Below are 5185 nucleotides of genomic sequence, written 5' to 3' on the forward strand. Positions count from 1 at the left end.
GGCACCACCGCCGAAAGTTAGAGCAGCCCTGAGTTGGAGGGTACATGATTGTCGAAGATAACCTCGTCGCTGCCTCCCATGCGACCACGCTGACTCTCCAAGACCGTGTGCAAGTCACAAAGAAGAACATATGTCTCTGATGTGTAATTACACATGTAGTCTAATCCCTATGGGATATTACCATGATGATTGATCAAAATTTACAAATGTTTATCAACATTGCATCTTTACTGCCCCAACTGATGATTGATTTATTATACTGTTTATCCATAGGTATTATTGGTGTTATGTATCAATTTTTTTAGTTCGGCCACATGCTGATAGTTGCAAAGCAGGAATAAGACGAGAGGATTTACATATCAAAGCAAGTGATCATGAGTATTTAAATCATCCACTACTAGTGTTGATGATGAACCCGCTTCTCTGTATCGTGATCTAAAAATTAGGTTAATATTAATTGAATATAGTAGTAGTAACCTTTTGCTAACCATGCATCATTTTTTTGTATTTTTCCTATGTTTATGTTAAGACCCTTGGAATTGGGATCTAGTTTCACCTCGGGCCCCCGAAATCTTAGGACCGACCCTGAGAGAGGGAGAGAGAGACTCCATCCATTCGATAATGTAGTGCGTATAGTTTTGTGAAAGGTAAAACTTTGGAAGATTTGACCATTATTTATATCTACAATACCAATGATATATAATATGAAACCACATATTGTAATGAATCTAATGATATATGTTTTCCATTCTATATGTAAATGTTTTACTCCAAATACTTGGTCAAACTTTGTGAGTTTTGACTTTTCAAAAACTCTATATGCTATGGACTAGAGAGCGTACCTAACTAGAAGGAGATAAAGTGTGTGCCTCAAGGAGAAATAGTGAGTGTGCAAAAAGTGAGGGTTTATGTGCTAAAGGGAAAGAGACAACACACGGTAAAAGTAGAGAAAGTGTGTGTGTGTCTTATGCAGACATATCACACATGCATCTCCGAGAGAGAAAGTGAGGTGAGGTCTAACACGTCTCCAACGTATCTAATTTTTTTGATTGTTCCACGCTATAATATTATCATTCTAGGATGCTTTTTAGGCATTTACTTGTTATTTTATATTATTTTTTAGCACTAACCTATTAACCCAGTGCCAAGTGTTAGTTACGGTTTTCTGCATGTTTTTCGCTTTTGAGGTCTAGAGTACCAAACGAAGTCCAAATACTCTGAAACTTTTTGATGATTTTGTCTCGGCCAAAATAAGACCTGAAAGCTTTGAGAGAAGACCGGAGTCCGCATGAGGTGCCCACAAGCCAACATGGCACGCCGGGGGGGGGGGGGGTTGCACCCTGATAGCTTGTGGCCGGCCCCCTCGTCCCCCTCGTCCCTCGATGTCATGTAACTTCTAATAAATGCCCAAAACCCTAGGGAGCCTCCCGAAATACATTTTCCGCCGCTGCAAGTTTCTGTTCTACAGTGTGCCCATCTAGAGCCCTCTTCCGGTGCCCTATCGAAAGGGGGATCGATCACGGAGGACCTGTACATCAACCTTGTTGCTCCCATGGTGATGTGTGAGTAGTTCACCATAGACCTACGGGTTCATAACTAGTACCTAGATCTCTCTCTCTCTCTCTCTCTCTCTATATATATATATATATATATATATATGTTCTTCACTGTTAAGATCACCGTGATTTCCGCGGTGATCTATCTTATATAATCACTTTGTGTGGTGCTTTTGTTGGGATAGGATGAGTTATGAGTTTATGTTCAGATTATCCATGAAAAATATTTGAGTCTCCTCTAAATTCTTATTTGATTCTTATTTGCATGGTCATTATAGCTTCATAGTTCTCTCCGATCAATTATTTTGGTTTGGCCAATTAAATTGATCTATCTTTAGTGAGAGAGGTGCGTTGTAGTGGGTTCAATCTTGCGGTGCTCTATATCCGAGTGACAAAGTAGGGGGCAAGCCACGTATTTGTATTGCTGCCACTAAGGATAAAATGATGGGGTTGATTCATAATAATTGGATTTTTTCTTTGTCTACATCATGTCATTGTTCTCCAAGCATTACTCTGTTTTACTTAATAATCTAGATACATGCTCGATGGCGGTCGATGGGTGGAGTAATAGTAGTAGATGCACGCAGGAGTTAGTCTACTTGCTTACGGACGTGATGCCTATATACACATGATCATTGTCGTGAATAAATATTGCATAACTATGCACCTTTCTATCATTGACCAATGGTAATTTGTTTACCCATCATATGCCTTCTTCGAGAGAGAAGCATGTAGCGAACACTATGGCTCCCGGGTTTATTCACACACACACACTTATATATAAATATATATATGTGTGTGTGTGTGTGTGTGTGTGTGTATTTGCAAATGCTATTATTTCCTTGCTGGCTTTATTTAATTTTTAGTTATTTTCTATTTTCTATTTATCAACTATCATCTACACTACTTGTTTGCTTGCAAGTAACTGTTGGAAAACGTAGTAAATTCAAAATTTTCCTACGCCATACAAGGATCTATCTATGGAGAGACCATCAACGAGCAAGAGGGAAGAGCATCTTCATACCTTTGAAGATCGTTAAGCGGAAGCATTACTATGAATGCGGTTGATGGAGTCGTACTTGTAGCGATTCAGATCGCGGTGGATTCCGATCTATGTGCCGAACCACGGCACCTCCCTGTTCAACACACGTGCAACCCGGTGATGTCTCCAACACCTTGAACCAGCAAGGAGGAAGGAGAGGTTGAGGGAGAGAGCTCCAGTAGCAGGACGGCGTGGTGGCGGTGGAGCTACGTGGAACTCTGACAGGGCTTCGCCAAGCACCGCGGAGGATGAGGAAGGAGAGAGCTAGGGCTGCGTCGAGAGAGAGAGAGAGAGAGAGTTCGTTTCTCAAATCAGCCCAAATACCCCGGGTATTTATAGGAGGAAGGGAGGAGGATGCGCCACCTCTAGGGTTTCCACCCTAGGGGTGGCGACAGCCCATATGGGGCCAAGGGGGGCGGCGGCCAGGGTGGAGAGGGGAGGGAGGCACCCTAGGTGGGCCTTGGGCCCTCTCCCACGCCTAGGGTTTGCCCCTTCCAGCTCCTTGCTGCGCCTTGGGCTGGGTGGGAGGTGCACCAGCCCACCAAGGGGCTGGTTCCCTCCCACACTTGGCCCATGTAGCCTCCCGGGGCCGGTGGCCCATCCCGGTGGTCCCCCGAAACCCTTCTAGTGGTCCCGACTCATTGTCGGTGATGTCCGAAATGTTTCGGTGTCCAAAACCCTTCATCCCATATACCATTCTTTACCTCCGGATCATTCCAGATCTCCTCGTGACACCCGGGATCTCATCCGGGACTCCGAACAACCTTCGCTAACCACGTACACTATTTCCCTATAACCCTAACGTCGTCGAACCTTAAGTGTGTAGACCCTACGGGTTCGGGAAGCATGCAGACATGACTGAGACACCTCTCCGGCCAATAACCAACAGCGGAGTCTGGATATCCATGTTGGCTCCCACACGTTCCACGATGATCTCATCGGATGAACCACGATGTCAAGGATTCAATCAATCCCGTATGCAATTCCCGTTGTCTATCGATACGATACTTGCCCGAGATTCGATCGTCGGTATCCCTATACCTTGTTCAATCTCGTTACCGGCAAGTCTCTTTACTCGTTCCGTAGCACATCATCCCGTCACTAGCTCCTTAGTCACATTGATCTCATTATGATGATGTTCTACCGAGTGGGCCCAGAGATACCTCTCCGTCACACGGAGTGACAAATTCCGGTCTCGATTCGTACCAACTCAACAAACACTTTTGGAGATACCCGTAGTGCATCTTTATAGTCACCCAGTTACGTTGTGACGTTTGATACACCCAAAGCACTTCTACGGTATCTGAGTTGCACAATCTCATGGTCCAAGGAAATGATACTTGACATTAGAAAAGCTTTAGCAGACGAACAACACGATCTAGTGCTATGCTTAGGATTGGGTCTTGTCCATCACATCATAACGACATCCAATGTCCATGATCAGGAAACCATGATCATCTGTTGATCAACGAGCTAGACAACTAGAGGCTTACTAGGGACATATTGTGATCTATATATTCACACATGTATTACTTTTTCCGGTAAATACAATTATAGCACGAACAATAGACAATTATCATGAACAAGCAAATATAACAATAACCACTTTATTATTGCCTCTAGGGCATATTTCCAAGAGTCTCCCACTTGCACTAGAGTCAATAATCTAGTTACATTGTGATGAATCGAACACCCATAGCATTCTGGTGTTGATCTTGTTTTGCTCATGGAAGAGGTTTAGTCAACGGGTCTGCAATATTCAGATCCGTATGTACTTTACAAATATCTATGTCTCCTTTCTGGACGTAGTCCTGGATGGAGTTGTAGCGGCATTTGATGTGCTTCGTCTTGCTGTGAAATCTGGGCTCCTTGGCTATGGCAATAGCTCCAGTGTTGTCACACAAGAGTGTCATCGGGCTTGATGCACTTGCAATCACTCCAAGGTCGGTGATGAACTCCTTCATCTAGATCCCTTCTTGAGCTGCTTCCGAAGCAGCTATGTACTCCGCTTCACATGTAGATGCTGCCAGGATGTCTTGTTTACATCTGCACCAGCTAACTGCCCCACCATTTAAAACATACACATATCCGGTTTGTGACTTGGAGTCATCCGGATCTGTGTCGAAGCTAGCATCGGCGTAACCCTTTACGAGCTCTTCGTCACCTCCATAAATGAGAAACATCTCCTTAGTCCTTGATACGTCTCAAACGTATCTATAATTTTTGATGGTTTCATGCTGTTATCTTGTCAACTTTGGATGTTTTATATACCTTTTATATCTTTTTTGGGACTAACTTATTAATTCAGTGTCAAGTGCCAGTTCTTGTTTTTTCTGTGTTTTTGACTCTTTTCAGATCTGATTTTGGAACGGAGTCCAAACGGAATAAAATCCCTAAAATGAATTTTTCCAGAACACAAGAAGATTGGGGACTTGAGGGCCAAGGCAGGAGGACCACAGGGAGCCCACAAGCCCTGTAGCCGCGGCCAGGGGGCGCGGCTACCAGGCTTGTGGCCCCCCTGGATCTCCCCTGCCCTAGCTCTTTGGCCTATATATTCCCTAAAATCCTAGAAAAAACCACGGGGTCC

The sequence above is a fragment of the Hordeum vulgare genome, chromosome 4H (assembly GCF_904849725.1).
Source record: "Hordeum vulgare subsp. vulgare chromosome 4H, MorexV3_pseudomolecules_assembly, whole genome shotgun sequence".
In the NCBI taxonomy this organism is placed as follows: Eukaryota; Viridiplantae; Streptophyta; class Magnoliopsida; order Poales; family Poaceae; genus Hordeum; species Hordeum vulgare.